The following is a 19,076-nucleotide window of genomic DNA, read 5'->3' on the forward strand; positions in this document are numbered from 1 at the left end:
TAAGAGGAAGCAGATACAATTAGCGGGAAGCGCCAGATACGCGAAGCGTTTCTCGTGCAGGCGATATAGCATCAGCGGCAGTTCTTGCAGTGATATCATAGTGTGTAAATGAATAAAACTACAATTTGTGAGCAATACTACGTAATATTTAAGATAAGGAGAGCCCACCTGACGTTTTATCCCAAGCAAACGAGCAGTACTGTTGGCGCATAGCTATGTAAACAACCCCTGCGCGGGGCTGCAGTTGTCGTGATCGTCGCATTCCTAGGTCACAATGTGCACGCACAGTAAACGCTAAATGATGTACTATTTTTTTCAAGCACTCAATTAGCATTCGAGTCGCGTAGGGTTTTGCAAGCGGCTTGGTTCCTGCAAAACGGTTCTACGAGCCGAAGGGGATGTATGTTCAACTTACAAATGCACACACACCACGGGGAAGTCGTCTCATTCGGCACTTTTCTCTGCTCCTTTCGTGCCTCAAGGTTATTCTAGTGCCACCTTGTGATAACTTGTTTAATTATCGAACCGATGAATAGCAGACAAGAAATTGGTAGCCAGCTACAAAGCGCCGCGGCTTTCACGGTGCACATCGGCAAAGGCATGCACAGCACGTGCCGCTTTTCACATACGGGAGCACTTGATTGCGCAAAAGGGACCATACTCATAACATAAAACTAACATGTTTCACAGCGTAAATAATAAAGCAGGGGTGCATCGATTTCTGTTTCCTCAACAATCACATGTCGGGCGCCACGAGCAAGTCCGCTTTCTTAAGGATCACTCAGCTCGCGTACTACGCTGAAGGCTTCTGAAAAGAAAACACGGAAAATACATTTTATTTCGATAAGCTAAAAAAGGATAACTTTTCGAGTGACCGCCGTCTACGGTGTGCATGCAAGCACCTCAACAGCGCGCAGCAAACAACGCGGGGCGGGTATGCCCCTCTGACGTCAGTGATCAGAGGTTGCCAGACCAGCAAGCAGTTCGCAGAAGAAACTGAGAAAATTCGTTTTAAAAACGTTTACCGCACAGAATCAACTGAAACTTGGGGGAATTTTAATCTAACAGTTTGAGAATTAAATGCGATAAACAGGGTATGCGCGAAAATAGGCTGTCATGGCTCCTTTAAGGAAACATTTGGTGTTATAATGTATGAATATGGCAACACTGTTTTGACAGGCGCCAATGTCGTGAATCTTCCCATACAAGCCGCCGCGGTGGCTGAGTGGTTATGGCGCTCGGCTGCTGGCCCAAAAGACGCGGGTTCGATGCCGGCCGCGGCGGTCGGATTTCGATGAAGGCGAAATTCTAGAGGCCCGTGTGCTGTGCGATGTCAGTGCACGTTAAAGAACCCCAGGTGGTAGAAATTTCCGGAGCCCTTCACGACGGCGTCTCTCATAGCCTGAGTCGCTTTGGGACGTTAAACCCCCATAAACTAAACCAAACCATCATCCCATACAAGCGTGTGGGCATGTTACCACCAGAGCCATGGCATTTGAAGCACTAGCTGGCTTGAGCAGACGGGGGCGCAAGCATATCAAGACATAGACAGAACTTCATTCGTTACCAGGTTCTGCCTTTCAAGAGAACTCAGACAATTAAATTCATCAAATTTCTATCACTCCATTACTTCTGCTGATGTCCACAAACACAATACAATCAAAAAATAAAATGTTACCACTAACACACAATTTTGCAAAAAATGTAAAATGCATGAATTTTGGAAGAAACACTAAAAATATAGGGGGTTTTAAGTATCCCACACAAATTGCTAGAACCACATTTCATCGAAAAGGAAGGCATCATATTGCCGCACACAAGAGCTCGCACAGCGCGCAGAGGAAGCTCGCCAACTAGCGCGTGTGCGCACCAGACCTCAGCGGAGTATGATGCACGACGCTACAATCTTCGCCACAGACGTGTCATATATGAACCTGGCGACAAGGGGTGGGTCTGGACGCCTATTCGCCGCCGTGGGCTCTCCGAAAAACGATTACGGCGATACTTCGGGCCCTATGTTGTGCTGAGACGTTTAACCGACGTAACGTATGAGGTGGTGCCAGACGGGTTATCGACATCCAAACGACGCCAGCAACAAGTCGACGCCGTCCATCTTGTACGTATGAAGCCATACTACTCGGACCGATCTTGACCTCCTACTTCCTTTTCTTATCACCGAGACTATGCTTCCTGAGGAGGGGGGCAAGTGCCGCATGCAAGAAGACGCAAAAGATGACGACTGGATCTACGAGCGCAATGCTAAAAGAGGAAGAAGCTGTAAACGCGCAGGGACTCTGTCTGGTTGACCAGTAAACCGTTTTTATCCTCGGGGTTTTACCGAGTCGTGACAATATGAACAAGTGATGCGCTTATTGTTTCCTACGACAGCCCATAAGTTTCCCTCATGCAGTGATGTGACCATTTACCTGGTCTATGTCTATAAATGCCTCGCATGTGGACTGCTTTGTGGCTCACAGGCTGTGGAATGTGATGCACATGTGTGTATGAAATCGGTGTGCAGATCATATCAATTGAGCTAGAACTGCACAACCTCCAATCTGTTTTTCTACACAGTATTGTTTTCTGCATTCAACACATTCCGTGGCACCCCATCATGAAACGCAAGCCCCAAAGGAACCGTTTTTGGTGAGGGAAACACTTGCTGCAAGTGAAACTGACTATGCGATTTGTGTCACTGAGTCTATAGTATCAACCACATGCGGAGACCACATGCAAAGCAAACAGACAGCGCCAGCGCATACACTAAACCTGCAGTGCACCCAACCACCATGGCTACTGCAAATGAGCATCACCTGGTCCTGCTGTATGTGCCGCCACGGCCGCGTTGTGGGCCAGGAAAGTGGCCTGGGCCCAGGCCATTGGATCAGCGCATGGAGACGTACATGACCTTGCCGCTATCTCCTGCAGAGAAACCAGTGTGGGAGCCACACATTATTACTACTAGAAGCACTGCACGTGGCAACAGGCCAACTAAATGACCAGCCAGCCCATCCCGTTTGCAAAGTGACTTTTTATCCAAGCAACATTCACACATATCCATCACTAGTGTCTCCGCTAAGATGCTGAAACATGTTAGGCACTTCACCAGCACCTTTCATCATATATGTACAGTGAAAGCACGTGAATTCAGATTTCATTAATCTGAACTTCTATATCATTCGAAAAGTGCGACATGGTCCGCCCACACACTATCGGAGTCTATGTAAACCATGCGGCGGGCTCTGTTGCGGGCTATATCTATGTGCCACCACGCCTAGGCAGCCTGTGCAAACGGGAGGCTCCACTGCCTCTAAGGAGGATATGTGGAGAGGGCAAAAACGGCAGGATGACCGGACCGGAGAGCGGGGGAGGCTCTAGCTCATGTTAGCGGCAGCATGGCAGCGGCAACTGGCTGCGTGACCTCCGAGATGTGTACCTGACTGTTGCTTGTAGCTACTGATTTTGAAGGCTTCAGTAGCTTGCTACGTTAGGCTTTGCTGTTGAGCAGTGGACGACACGACCAGTGCCAAGATACAACGAATAAGGCACATCGCAGTGTCTCCGGCACTCCGAAACCACAGCCGTGCACAAAACCCCGTGTGCTAAACCAGAGAATTGAAGCTTTCGCTGATATTTGCTGTGTGTCTTTGTCTCAATTTTCCAGTGCCCTCTGCATCATATTCCGTGCAATTGGTAGCAGCAGTCACCCCAAGTTAAACATACGGAGAGTACAAGTGTGCAGTAATTTAGAAATGTCATCCATCTGCGGTAAATACCTTGCCAAAACGCCTAAAAGGAAGACTGAAACCATGTGTGAAGTCAGCATTGGTCTGTTATCGAAACAGGATATTCCCTTTTAAAAAGCACACTCATTCGTTCAGTGCCTCACAGCAACCCGGGGTCAGAAGGATGGAAAATTGGGCAAAATGCAACTGCCGTGGAGACTTTTGCTTCTCAACATAAACGGTTGAGCAGCTCCCGCGGCTCAAAGGTGTGAAAATGCGAGTCGCAGAGGTTACATAGCCATTTTGGTCAAAAACCAGCAGTCGCAGAATGGCCACATGCTGCCGTATATTTCAGCCTTCCCGACCATGCTCACGGGCAATAGCCCTTCCTTCACGCCTCCGACACAGCCCTCCACTACAAAAATCGGATACGTTGAAAGTCGCCTGTCTCTTCTTCAGTTTTCTAGTTGAAGAGGAGGCCTTCTGCTCAGGTCCAGCTTTAGAACAGAAAGTGTTGGCCGTTACCTTCCGGGGAAGAAAAAAAAAGAAAGGCAATCGTGGAAATTTTTAGAACAATAAAAAGGGAAAATCTCACTACCTGGCTGCTTCACGATGGCAGTTAACCATATCTTTTGTTCGCTTTCATTTGTTCGGACTTTGAATTATTCAAACTGCGTGCATTACGAATTAATCAGTTTTACCTTCTTTCACACTAACCTGTACAAATATTCAAATCGCCAATTTAGTAAAGCTCATCAACATCTGCAATTCTTCAGGACTTACAAGACTTGACCTTGAAATTACCATTGATATCCTCATTTCTCAATCTTTAAATGTCCTTCACATTACTTGAGCTTTAATGCCTCACCTTACCACAGTGTGTCTTCAAGGAAACTCACCATTCTTGAACTCATCTCCACGTTTCTTCCAGCTACTTTTCGCTTGTCGCTACACTTCATGCCCCCACGATACCATGCTGGGGCTCCTTTTTCTTCTCTTCCACACAATGAGGCTTCCTACTCAATGCACTGCTTTTAGGAATCTGCTTTATGCAGCACATCCCCAGTCAGATCACACAATAGCCACACATCCCAATGTTAAAACTCTGCATAAACGATACAAATCGCACAGTCCATAACCAATGACAACCAACCCCAGTTTAAACTTGCTATCAAAGAAGACAAATACTGTGTATCCATTAATGCCTTTTAACATTAACAAAAAAACACACGGTGCCAAATACACAGCCTCTCAAAGCTGAGGCACACCATGGTGCTTTGGATTCTCGCAGCACATAACTGCACCTGACTGCATGCAGTATTACGCAAAAGCAAATAACAAGATGCACAGCTGCGAATGCAAAATTAAGGCCGATTTCGTAGCGTGCCCTACCTGCAGTCTTTTGCAACACACATTAAATTGGCACTCAGGAACTCTGCCAGCAACTATCACACTGCTTACCAAGCATATATTCAGGCAGAGAGCAGTCCCACGAAGCCAGTGGCCCCGAGATACCCACCTGGGAGATTCTGTACTAAGCCAGCCAGCAGACCCACAGGCGGCCAGGTGCAGCTGGTCTCTGGCCACAAATGGAAACTCCGTGACCACCACAGCTGGCCAGCGGCGTGCAGAGCCCAGCCGGGCCCACACCAGGGCACCCACCTGCATGCAAAGATTGCTCACTAGGGGCCTCTGAATACTGCAGGCATGCTGTGTCAGTTCCACTGTATCGAAGATAAACCTTTCCCCTGGGCTGATTGATTGGTGACTTTGCCATCCTGGCAGTACAAAAAGGTTGGGATCAGGCAAAGACAAACAGACAAACACACAAGGATGGCACTCAGCTTTCAAGTGCATTTTGTTTCATGCATTGATGTGCGTTCTCTGACCAACTTTTAAGCATGCCCACTGAGTCATATCAAAATGGTATGAATGCAATAAAAATCGAAAGAAAACAGTGCCAGGAATCAGGCAGTACAAAAAAAAATTACGGGAAAATCATACATCTGAAGTGACAATTCTGCAAAGCAGCTGAATTTATCCCCAATGATTACCTTGACGGTTTTACCCACCCTCTCTGTGACTCAGCATCTACGATTGTGCACACCACTTTTGGAACTTTATTCGAAGCATCTAGAGCTGTTTTCACGATGTCAGAAACATTTGGAATCCCTGCTCGACAGAATGGTAGGGCCATTTCGTGCCTAGAAAAAAAAGAATCACTTTTCAAAAACAAGAAATAAAGACTGACATCACAAAGTTCTATGGTGCGCCTAGCAAGTGCTGTCTGGTGCTGTAACTTTTTTCTTCTCTTGTGCAGTGGAATGTTTTACTTTGTTAAAAACATTGTAGTTGATTTTTTGTTGCCGTAGCTGCTGATAAAAAAAATAATTAACTGGGCATAAATGTTTTTTTTTTTAGGATAGGCCTGGAATCGCATGAGCATGGACGTGCGTGGTGTACATGAATTTAAAAAATTTTTGAGGCGCTTCTGTTATCTCATTATAGCAAACACAAAAAAAACTGCAATAGTTTGATATAGCCAAAGTTTATAACATAAAATTTCGTCAAAAACACGCACAACAGCAGAGCAGTTCAGTTAGTCAAGGCATCACAAAACAGGTGATGTTGTTAAAGAAACTGGGAGACATTTTCGCAAGTTTTACTGGAGTTTCTGAAGGCATTCATGGCGATTCCACAAACAAAAAAGAACTGAGCGCCAGTTAGGTTGTCTTCCCCACATAACAATGCCAGTTGGTCAAAACCCAGCTATAGCGGTATCCCCAAACAGCTCTACCAGCTGCTGGTCAAGAGCCAGCAATAGTGGCTTCCCCGCTTCACAACTGTGTTGCATGAAAAATGGTGCGTCAAAGCAAAAGCTATCGTCATTTTCAACACTCCTGTGACGGCCGAGATGAGTGCAGGACAGTTACTGCAAAGGGCAGCTGCCTACTCCACTGCTTCCGGGGTAGTGTCGGCAAACGCGAGAGGTTCAACACGTGCTGACCTCCTAGCTACCAACCTTCCGTACCGCTCTATCTTCTCTGGCGCAGCTGGCGAGTGCGAGATTTCAACACTAGCATGAGATCAAAGCGTGAACCTTGACACGAACTCCAGCCGCACCACCTCCAGTCACTTGTGTAGAGTGGCGAAGTGTGCCACCTGCCGTCCGAGTGGGTGCCGCTTATTGCTGGGGGGTTAGATATATCCGTTTTAGGGCCAACCGTGTTTGATATATCAAGTGAAAATTACATGTGTCTATTGAGAATATTCACGAAGAGTTTGATATAGCCAATAAATCGTAACATCCATGTTCGTGATATCAAGGTTTGCCTGCATACAAACAAATTTTCAGATTTTCTTCGATAGCAGAACATAATGCAATTCTGAAAGGGCTAATGAATGCTTTGCTCAAAGATGGGGCTTCACACATGCAACAGAATTTTTCTGAAGGCTGGGGCCGACGGAGATGAGTGGGTGGGTGGTGGACGGCAATTCGGGAGGGTGAAAGAGTGGTGTGAAAGTGGAGTAAGGGTGGTGGTACAGTGTTCTCGAAGGTTGTGTAGGGGCAAAACCAGCACTCTCCCCGTGAGGCTTTAGAAGAGGTTGCCGCGCCACGGCACTGGCCTAGACTCCTGGAGCAGCAACAGCGCATCGTCAGTACGCATGCTGCGTGGCTAAGAGGGGCCGACAGGACAGTCGCAGACAGTTTTTTATTGCATCACCGCTTGGCTGCCAATGAAGATGCAAGAAACCAATGGAAAATTACTTTTAACCTTTCAAAGAGAAATCAGTGGCTGTGTTTCAGTGACGGCACCAACGGGAGGCAAGGGATGGCGGCCGCTACCTCGAAAATTTTCCTGGCGCTCCTTTCTGTCACTGGAAGAATTAATTTTGTTTGCTCACAAGCACCTAAGCAGCTTAATCTTTGCGTTGTGTTATGTGAAACCAATATATCACTGTCTCATACCGCAATTTGTTCTTTTTATTTCGTTTTGAAGAGGAACAATGCCCAAAAAATAACTCCCCCTTCGACGTACACCATCCGCGTACGATATCCTGGGCAGCCTTTGGAATGGTAAAACCATAACCTACAACATTTGGCTGCAAATTTCTTCTATTTGAAAAAAGGCAACTGCCAATCTTGATTTTTCCGGGGTTTTGTTTCATTACTTTTTTTTTTCAAGAAGGTCAGGTGGAATATCTTCCAAACGAAATAGGATAGCGCTTGAACGACGAGTCCGCAAGTGCCTTTTACTGTTTCGCTCACTTGTTGAGGTTCATAACACAGGACACTGGATCCTTGATTTTTTTCCTATGCAATAATTTACCACCGTTCTGACTGTCATATGCTACGATGTATTAAATTCATGCAATCTTTTAATGGAATATTTACTTTCTTGATTTGCTTGTCACGTGCTTGAGCAGCACAAAAGTCTTCTCTCTCGTTGCCTCTAAATCCGATATGACTCGGTACCCAGCAGAGTTTTAGGCTTTGTCCTTTAGCTGTGGCTATTACTAGGTTGTGTATGATATCACCAAGCATAGCAATGACTGCATTTCTAGAGTGGAGAGCTGTAAGCAAACATAGGGAGTCTGTGTAAATAATGCTGTCTGCGAGGTTCTCTTTTACTATTTTTTCAATGGCTACAGACACGGCGTAACATTCGGCAGTGAAGATTGATGCACACTGTGGTAGCCTCACTGTATGATTGCAATTACCTTGTGCGACTGCACTTCCAACGTAAAGATCGGTTTTTGAGCCATCTGTATAAAAAGCTGTGCAAGTACTGTATTTTTCCTGCAGTGCAAAAAATTCTTGTATTATATGCTGTGGTGGAGCTTGTTTTTTGCTGAAATGTGCAAGAGTGAGATCATAGATTTCCGGGAAATTGTACCATAGCGGCAGTGAATCTAGTCTTCCAGCAATGCCAGGCAATGTGTCCAGTACGCCGAGATTTTGGCACATCTCTTCAAAACGCAAGAGCGGTTTGTTGTTAAACAGTATTCTGGATGGGCACTTTGTGACTATTTGGTGACAGATGTGTTTGGGTAGCGAATGGATTTTTAGATGGTAGGAACACGTGAGCATCGTTACTCTGTAAGTGATGGTTCGTTCGTTTCTACATACAGACTGTCTATGGGCGACGTCCTGTATGCACCAGTGGAAAGACGCAAGCCTGAATTATGTACTGGATCTGGCCGTTTAAGGTACGATGGCCTCGCTGACCCATACACTATACATCCGTAATCCAGTGTGGAGCGGACTACAGAGCGATAAATTTGTAAGAGGCATGTCCTATCGGCTCAACAGTGTTTTCTCGACAGCACTTTGAGTAAGTTTACGGATCGAGAAGCCTTCTTTTTCAATGCATTTATGTGAGGTAAGAAAGTGACCTTTCTGTCAAATGTTATACCAAGAATTTTATGCTCATTTTTCACTGGTAACTCTAATTCGTTCAGGCGTAGTGTGGGATCTGTATGTATGCCTCGTCTGAGTGAGAACAGAATTGCCACCGATTTCTGTGGGCAAAACCGGAAACCATTTCTCTCCGCCCATGTTGCCAGTTTATATATTGTTATTTGTATTTGTAATTCACACGTTGATACATTGGAGGAAGTAGAAGCTATTTGAAGGTCGTCCACATAGACTGAGTACATAACGGAGCTTGGGATTATTTTCGTAAGAGAGTTCATTTTTCCAACAAAGAGAGTTGTGCCTAAAATACACCCCTGAGGTACTCCGTTTTCCTGAATGAAACTCCTCGAAAGGATTGTACCCAGGCGGACATGAAATGAATAACGGTTAGATAAGAAGTCTTTTAGGCAGTTCAACATTCTTCCTCGGATGCCAAGCTCGGCAAGGTCTTGAAGAATTCCAAACCGCCAGGCCGTATCGTATGCCCTTTCTAAATCGAAAAATACAGCGAAACAGTGTTGCTTATGAACGAAAGCTTCTCGAACAGTATTTTCAAGACAGACTAGGTGATCTGTTTAAAATCTTTTTAAAACCACACTCATGGGCATCAAGAAGTTCAGAGGATCGAAAGACAAACGTTAATCTTATATTAAGGACACTTTCAAAGGATTTTGCGAGGCAACTAGTCAGGGCGATGGGTTTGTAACTGCTAGGAGAGGTTGGGGGTTTTTCAGGTTTCAAGGAACGGTACAATAAGAGCTTTTTTCCAGGCTTGAGGTATTTTCCCCGAAACCCATACTTTGTAAAAAAATCTTAAAAGTGCCTCTACAGCAGGCTTGGAAAGATGGGCAAGCATTTCATGGTGTATTTGGTCGGGTCCTGGAGCAGTTTTCTTACCAGCAGACAGTACAGTGTTGATTTCCTGGAGTGCAATAAGACCATCATATTTTTCATTAGCACCTCCACTTGTTGGGAGCCTTTGTTTTTCGGCTATTACTTCTGTATTTTAGAAATGACTGCATATACAGTTGAACCTCGTTATAATGAACACTGACATAGCGAATTATCGGTTATAGCAAACTAAATTCGAACTTTGGTTGGTTATGCTTCAGTTTTACGAAATTTATTTTTTTATAACGAAACCGAAAATGCGAGATCCACCGCGATATCGGCTGTAATGAAGAAATATTAGGTTTACGCAAGGCTCAAAATGCTAAAGGTAGCATAAAAAGAGCAAAATAAATATTGGAAGCGAATTCACAAGCACACTTTTCTTTTTATCGTTTGAAAAGGTTGCAGAAAGTTCCGCGGCCAGGCACATCAATTGCGCGTTTGACTGGTCGCGCCACCTACGAACAGAGTGCAAAAACTCTGAAAGCTCATATGACGACAAAGATCCGAAGGGCGGCACCACTTGTCCAGCGGTGAAGACAAGCGCGGCAACACTGGCAACAGCGAGGCGGCGGTGGCGAGCCGGCATTGCGTAGAGAGCCTGCTTTGCGGCACCCTCGACATCATCTCAGTGCAGCGCCAGGTCGACATGGCAACGAAGCGGAAGGCGGTCTCGCTCGAGACAAAACTGCAGATATTGAGAGCTGTGGACAGTGGCCGCAAGAAAAAGGATGTTCCAGCGGAGTTCAGCGTTCCCCCAAGTACCTTATCCACCATTTTAGCCGCAAGAAAGAAGATTGAGGGCAACACCGAGGACGCTATAAAAGCTGACCGTAAGCGAGTTAGGCTTTACCATCACCCGGACGTGGAAGCGGGTTCGCTTTCATGGTTTAACGAGGTGAGGGCACGAAACTTGCCAGTATCGGGAGCACTTCTTCAAACGAAGGCCATCAGCCTGGCCTGTGCACTAGGGCATGAAGATTTCCGTGCGAGCAGCGGTTGGCTGCCACGTTTTCAAGACAGACACGAGATCGCGTGCCACACAATGTCTGGCGAAGGGGCTGCTGTCGACGTGGAGACATGTGAAAAGTGGCTAGAGAACTTTCGGCCTCTGCTCCAGGAATACGACGAGCGCAACGTGCACAACGTTGACGAAACCGGCGTGTTTTTCAAGTTGTTGCCAGAGCAGTAACTGGCAGTAAAGAATGAAACCTGCCATGGAGGAAAAAAGAACAAAGACCGGGTGACGGTTGTCGTTGCCGTGAACATGGATGGCTCACACAAAAGACGACTCACCGTAATCGGCAAGTCTGCACGTCCCAGGTGCCTGATAGGAGTCCGTAATTTGCAGGTTGCGTACTTGTCTAACAAAAAGGCCTGGATGACGTCCAAGCTTTTCGAAGACTGGCTCAAAGATTTCGACCAGGACATGGAGAGGCAGCACAGGAAGGCCCTGTTGCTCTTGGACAACTATTCGGCGCACAAAGTCTCGATCGTGCTGAAGGCAGTTTGTTTGGTGTTTCTGCCACCAAACGCAACTTCTGCTTTGCAACCGTTGGACAAGGGCATTATCCGTTCGCTCAAGTGCAATTACCGGAAGCATTTGGTGATGCAACTGGTTTTCGAAATCGATCGACGCAGATCAACAACCATCAACATCAAGACGACGCTTGAAATGTTGTATGGATCTTGGAATGAGGTGAGGCAGTCAACAATAAGGAACTGTATTGCAGAATGCGGTTTTGTTTTGCCTGACGTCGAAGACGAAGTTCAGCCTGATGAAAGCCTGGTAGAGCTGGACAATACTTGAGATCGACTGGCACTCCCAGGCATCGCAATTGATGATTTCGTTTCAGCCGATGAGAACTTGGCCGTGGCGCCTGAGATGATGGATCAAGAAATTGTGGATCGCGTCGAGGTCCCCGAGGATAACAGCAGCAGCGATAGCGCAAGGTGACAGCGAACGTGATGAACCACCAATAAGCACTGCGGACGCCGCAGACATGGCCAGGAGGCTGAAAGGCTATTTGGAAAAACTGCCGACGACCAAACTGCTGAGGTAGAAAAGGCCCTCGTGTGCATGGACACTGGAAAACTTTACTCTGTTCAGTGCTGTGAAAAGCCACCAGACGAATATCACATCCTTCTTCAAATAAACGAATGTAGACCTGTTTTGTCGAACCTTGTTCTTTTGTAATTTGACTTTCCCATACTACGCTCTATTTTGTTTTAAATGCCACAAACCATAAGGAGACAGGTAAGCATTACCTAGTTTATAGTGGGTTCGAAGCCCGGAATAATGCATTTTAGTATTTAGAGTATTTGCGAGAGCCAAATTGCGGATTTGTCAGAGCCGATATTTGCGCACACTGTTAAAACGAATATCGAGTATAACAAACTCATTTACGGTCCCTATGCTACTTCGTTAAAACGACGTTCGACTGTAGTGTGATGAACCGGAAACTACAGCGAAGTGCTCCCCCGATATGTCTGCCTGGTCCCCTAAACTCGTTTGTGTACCAGGTGTAGTGAAAAGAGGAATTGTGAAAGGTGAGTAGCGGCCATCTAATTTTCGAACTTGCTCCCACATTTTTTTTTGATGTGGTTGAGCTGTTTATAGAAGAGACACAAATTTGCCATGATATTTTCTCTGCCTTGAACCAGATACCCCTCGCATGTGCTCTTGCGTTCATGAAAAAAATTAGGTTCTCATGAGTTGGGTATCTGCGAAACACTCCCCAAGCATTATTCTGCAGTTTTTTTGCCTCCTTACAATCCCGTGTGTACCAAATTTTGTGGTTCTGGCACACCACTCCTGTGGATTTTGAAATTGATACATGTGCAGCAGAAAGAATGCATGTTGTGAACATTTCATTTATCTCATCTATGCTGTGGTTTTCTAAAATTAAATCCTGTAAACTGGACTTTTTTTTAAAACAATGCCAAATCAGCTAAATGTAGTTTCTAACGCCGCGGTTTTGTAGAAATAACTGTTGGCGAGGATGACAGAACTATTATAACAGGAATCACTTCCATATGGATTGTCTAAAACACTCCACTTCAAATCGCTAAAAACAGGCGGTAAACTAAAAGACAAATCTAATACGCTCATTCTCCCCGAGGATGGGGAACAGTATGTGGGTTTACACAAGTTCAGCAAACAGATATTAGTGGATAGAAAAAAATCCTCGATGAGCTGCCCTCTAGCGTCAGTTTTCTCGCTTCCCCAAAAACGAGAATGTGCATTAAAGTCGCCAACTACCAGGTATGGCTCTGGTAGCTGCTTTCAAAGACCCTCCAAGCCAAGCAGTGTTATATTCAGCTGTGGCTCGATATATACAGAGCACACCGTAATGGTTTTATGTGCAAGCAGAGTGGCTGCTACAGCCTCAAGTCTTGTTTATAGTTTAAGCTCACTAGCCAGGACACCATTTTTCACTATAATTGCCCCACCTCCTGACAGCCTGCTCGCCTGTTCTCGGTCGCGGCGGAAAACCGTATAATTCTTAAGAAAATTATTGTTTTGAGGCCCTAAATTTGGCTCTTGTAGACATAACGCAACAGGAGCGTGTGCTCCTAGGATATCTTTTATGTCACTGTAGTTATTCATAAGTCCTCTATAGTTCTATTGCATCATGAAAGCCATCTTAATTTTATTTTCCTATGTAGTTAAAACTAGATCAAGTTATTCATGGCCCCTTGATTCGGGGCCTGTCTGTTTTTGACCGATCCAGACAGCTCCGCCGACCACCCGACGTGGATGGCACGGGGCTACCGTGGGTCGTGTCCATTGCCTCTGCAGAGGCGCTCGACGACCGTGCAGAGGGCACGTGGACATTAGAGTTGGACCTCGACCTGTGGGAGGAGGTCTTGGGGGCCACGGACACGGGGGTCTGCGAGGCCTCTTCTTGGCTTGGCGGGGTAGTGTTACCTACTCCACCTGGGGGCGCGGATGGCCTCGCTACAGGTTCACTGCGAGTGGCCTGGGCAGGTGCCGAAGCCTGTTGTGGTGCGCCGCGCCCACGCACCACATCGCCGAAGTTTGTTTTTGCTGTGAAGGAGTATGAGCTTGTTTGTGTGCATCACCTTCTTGCTTCTCTGAACGAAATGTTTCAGTAGTTTTGAGTGTGATTATTGCTTTTTCTTTCTTCCAGTACGGACACGCCCTGGAGTATGCAGCCTGGTCTCCCTCACAGTTTGCACAGAGTCGGGCGCCGTCGCAGTCATCAGAAGAGCGATCTTTTGAAGCACATTTTGCATAACTTTTACCATCGTGGCAACTCACTGAACCGCGGCCGAACCTTTGGCAGTTAAAGCATCGTCGAGGGTTAGGAATGCAGGGTCTCACATTTATTTTTAGATAACCCACTTCATTTGAGTCAGGGAGAGTACTATGTGCAAATGTCAAGACTATGTGCTTTGCTGAGATTTCTTTGCCCTCTTTTCTTATTCTTATCCCGTGGACATCAACGACGTTTTGTTCAGCAAGCCCTTCTTTGATTTCTTCTTCAGTGAGGTGGAGAAAATCATTCTCTGAAATTACACCACGGACCGTACTGAGGGATCGGTGGGCAGATATCGATACAGGGATGTCACCTATAGACACAATGTTGGAAAGTTTTGACTGTTGGACGCTTTCTTGGAGTTCCAGTAAGAGGTCTCCACTAGCCATTTTTGTAAACTTATAGCCATAGCCCAAGACACCCGTCAAACATTTTTCTACAATGAATAGGGGGATTATTCTAGGAGATTTATCAGTTTCCTCAATATGAATCACCTCAAACTTAGGGAAACTTTGTTTCTTTTTTTAATGAAATTCTGAGTTACATCGGTACTCCCTCTCTTGTTAGGGCGATCAGTTGCTGAGAGAACGTTAGCCATAGAATAAATGTGTTTTTTGGATACGATGCCAGCCACCCACCATGGAGCCCAACTTGGGAACGGGACAGGAACTTGCAAGCAAGTCCTGCCCACGCCAGCTGTACACCCCAACTATAACCCAATATGACGCAACTCAGGGTGGTTGGCCACACAAGGTTATCCCTCGCCGCCAGGAAAAAAGGAAGAAACTAGAAGTGAGTAGGAGACAGGAGACTTGTGAGAAAGGGGTAGGAAAGTGAAAGATAGAGGGGAGGATAGGAAAAGGAGACTGCCGATTTCCCCCGGTCGGGTCAGGCCGGAGGTGCCGTCTACAGGAAGCTGGGGCCAAAGTGGTGCGTTGCGTCCGCCGAGGGGCCTTAAAGGTCCAAACGCTCGGCATCGGCTCAACCACCAAGATCCCCTTTTCCCCGAACACGGCAATGCCACGCACGGCGAAGCGCGGGTGCTCGGCTCCGTGGTGATGCACTGTTCACCATCATCCCCTGCGAGAATGTCCTTGCTTGCGGATGCTCGGGAACCCGTGGTGTCACCACTCACCAATGCCTGCAAGCTGCAGACACCCCCCTGAGGGGCCCGGGATACTGTTTACACGTCCTGGCAACCTCGATTTTAGATGTTTTTAATTGTTGTTCTGCGAGCCTTAATTTTACCCTTGAACTACCTCAGCTTGAGTCACTGCAGTTTTTAGATATTCGTTTTTATTTCAATGACCCTGGGCACGTATGCTGGACGTATGCGCTGCGTACCAAGATGTCTTTGCTTCCTTTTGTCTCAGCCCATTCAAAGCTAGTAAAAAGACGGATAGCCATGTCACGCCTTCATGCAGCACTCTTGAAATCGTGTCATCACAAGACAAACGAAAGCTTCAGCACCCAAGTCAAGCGTCTAGAAAATTCTGGATACCCTCTTGACGTGATTGTCGCCATGGCAGAAACGTTGACAAAAAAGAAAAAAAGACTTTCGCAAAGGCGCACAGAAGAGGAAAAGAAAAGAAGCGTCATTGTCACGCCGTACATGCCTCATGTGTCCCATAATCTCAAGAGAATTGGAGCAAAATTCGAAGTCGATGTCGTTATTAACGCGCCGTGCAGAATATCGATGCTTTGTCGCATGGTGACAGGCAAGGGCCAGAAGAAATATGGGTGATGTAAAAATCATGCAGAAAGTTTTGTTCTGTGCAACGAAGGTGAGAGAGAGAGAGAGAGAGAGCTCTTTATTGGAAGGCATAGAATTTAGCCTCGCTGGCATGCTACTCTGCGTGGCGATGAGAATGTGGGAGATAAATACTGACGGTAAGCATTGCGGGAGAGGTTAAATTAAAGAGAAAAAAAAAAGGAAGAAGGTGTTGTTTATAGTATCCCTCTGAGCTGTGGTCAAGTCTACATCGGTCAGACGGGCCGCTGTCTAAACGACCGATTAAGGGAGCATGACGATTCCCTAGGTAACGGTTACGGCTCAAATCTATCCCCTCATTGTAAGGACCGCAAATGCCACCCTCTGCTGACAAACACTTCGATAATCGGTCGGCACGAAGGAAGGCTCGAACGTGAGCTGTTTCAAGTGGTAAAAATCGCTCAGAGTGGCAGATGTCTCAGCACGCCCTCAGTACTTGCGACCCAGAAAGAGCAGCGTTTTCTGATTTCTTAACAATCTGTTATCTATTCATTGTCTCCACCCTTCCCACAACTCTTGCCCTTTAAGTTTATTTTCGCCATTCTTACGAATGAGGCTTTGCGCATGCGTGACGGCTACTGTGAGGTACTGCGTACTTCAATAAATGTTTCGAAAGTTTGCACTCGTCCCATACACTTCTCTGCTGTGTCCTTGTGTCTTCGCGCTACCAACACATCATGATGACCTACCAACAGGCTCGAATTTCTGCTCTATTAGAATGTTCAGTCACAACTGACCATATTCGTGGCAACGATAACCTAACTGTGTCTGAGCAGTGTAATCAAGTATGCAATCACTGCAATAAAGTGATGTGGGGCATGCTCCGGTGTGCAAGCACCGCCAGCCAAGTGCACACCTCACCCCGTGGATGCAGCTTGTTTTTCTCTTTTCCATGAGAGAATGAGGAGCTCGTCGGGTCGTCTGGAGGTGTCGCCATCTCATGTCACGTCTGTCATGGCAAGCATACCTGAGACGTGAAATGACTTGCAATGACTGAACAAGCGAGACATCACATATCACGTGACATCACTGTGATGATGTGGATTATGCCACTGTGTGGTTCCAGGAGGACAAAAAAAATGGTGGCCGCGTGCGCTGCGAGCCGGTGTACATGCAGGATCGAATGTCAGAGCTAGGCTTCGAGATAGTCGTGGCAGCATGTCGCTGAGTGGCATGATGTTCTTTTTGGAGCTCAGCGTTTTCCCCAAGGCCAGCTAGCCTGCACCGGTCGGGTACCGAGGTTCAGGGTCTGGCTGCCCGCACAGCACCACAGTACCCTGCTGCAGACTCATGCCTGCTTTTCCATGGCCAGGCAGCCTACCAACAAGCACCTGCCTGCTGATGCCAGCTTACCGGCAGCCAGGCGGCCCACAGACGCACTCCTGCCTGCTGATGCAGGTCTGCCGTTGGCCAGGCTCTTTCTGCCACCTGGCTACCTGCTGATACCGGCCTCCTGGTATCCAGGACGTTACCGCGAGCCGATTGCCTGTGGATACCTTCCCCAGTGACCACTCGTCGCCGACAACCAACGTCGACAGTCATCTACCTGCAGCACATGGTGGCAGCACAACGGAGCAGCACGCATCGGAACCCACAGTAGGACATTGGTGTTCCTCTTGTCGAACCCCTCTAGGCTGCTTTAAGTGCCCCGTAGTGTATGTGTGTTAGCGTGCTAGTGGGCTAGATATGCCGAATTTTGTCCTCGTTGTCGAAGAAAAACAGTGCTTCGATGCTGAATGCGACCTCTTTATTGCCCAGAGCTCCTGAACGGACCTGGACCCTTAACTACATCACAATATGGTGAGCCTGCCAGGATTCGTCAGTGAGAGGGCCAAGTAACAGCCCCATATTCACGCAAAGCGCTAAGCTTGAGCGACGATGGACCTAGAGCATTTAGCCACGTTGGGCGCGCAACTGGGTTTCTAGGGTGCTGAGCTGAGGGAGTGGGTAGACAATGAACGTGCAGCGCAGAGGGCAGAGCAGGCTGCAGAAAGAGAGGAAAGTCAGGCAGCCACTGCGAGAGAGAAAGAGATTCTGGAATTGAAACTCAGATTCCAAGAATAAACTTGCAGTAATGAGACTGATCATGTCGAAACCCTTCCAGCATCAAACCATGACATTTCTCTCAACCCACAAAAACTGTTACAGTTGTTCGGTCAGCGGCACGATGATTTGCATGCATACGTTCAGCGTTTTGAGCCTGCAGCAATGGGACAGGACTGGACTCAAGATAAATGGGCTTTGGCCGTAAGCATGTGCCTCACAGGCGAGGCGTTAACTGTGATCGGTCGAATGACTGCCACTGAGTCGGCAGATTATCAAAAAATAAAGAAGGCGTTCCAGCAGCGATTTAGATTCACTGCTCAGGGTTACAATGGCAAATTTCGGAGGGCTCGAGCTCAGGATGGTGAGACAGGGAAACAGTTAGCAGCCAGGCTTTCTCTTACTTCGACCACCGGATTGAAACGGCAAATGTTACCAAGATATTCGAAGACCTGCGCAACCATATGATTGCTGAGCAGTTCCTCCGATGTTGCCATCCGAAGCTCGTTATCTTCTTGAAGGAGTGAGAGTGCAAGACACTTGATGGGCTGGCCGACAAAGCTGATTGCTTCCAGGAAGCACACAACTTTTCTAATTCCAGCAAAGTCCCTGATGTAGCGAAAGAACCCAGTAAGGTCTCTGTCGACCCGCTGAAGAAGGCACAATTAAGGTGTGCATGCTAAGCAATCGTCCGGGGCATCGGGCTTCCGACTGTCACAGCTCCACTAAAGAGGTACCCAGATGCAATTCTTGCGGCAAGATCGGGCACCGGACGGAGAATTGCAGAAGTCGGCACCCGAAGAAAGAGCAGAGTGCTGCTTCCCGTCTTACTCGTGCACTCCCACCTGCCCCGCCTGCCAGCACTAAACAGCCAAAACATGTAAAACAAAAAAGCTCCGTTCCTAGTGGTCATGACCAAAACATGGGGAACGTGCTTCAGCCTA

At 47.0% G+C, this 19,076-nt stretch overlaps 1 protein-coding gene across 2 annotated transcripts in view; it reads right to left on the reverse strand.

Moving 5' to 3' along the window:
* The window catches only part of LOC144115754 (uncharacterized), a 328,928-nt gene that overhangs the window by 181,042 nt on the left and 128,810 nt on the right, over positions 1–19,076 (reverse strand). For both annotated transcript variants that reach the window (XM_077650248.1, XM_077650249.1), the window contains 2 exons: positions 5,245–5,387; positions 2,814–2,922 (listed from right to left, as the gene is read on the reverse strand). The gene's annotated coding sequence lies outside the window, so the exon portion shown is untranslated. The remainder of the gene's footprint in view (positions 1–2,813; positions 2,923–5,244; positions 5,388–19,076) is intronic.

This window comes from Amblyomma americanum, chromosome 1, assembly GCF_052857255.1.
Source record: "Amblyomma americanum isolate KBUSLIRL-KWMA chromosome 1, ASM5285725v1, whole genome shotgun sequence".
Classification (NCBI taxonomy): domain Eukaryota; kingdom Metazoa; phylum Arthropoda; class Arachnida; order Ixodida; family Ixodidae; genus Amblyomma; species Amblyomma americanum.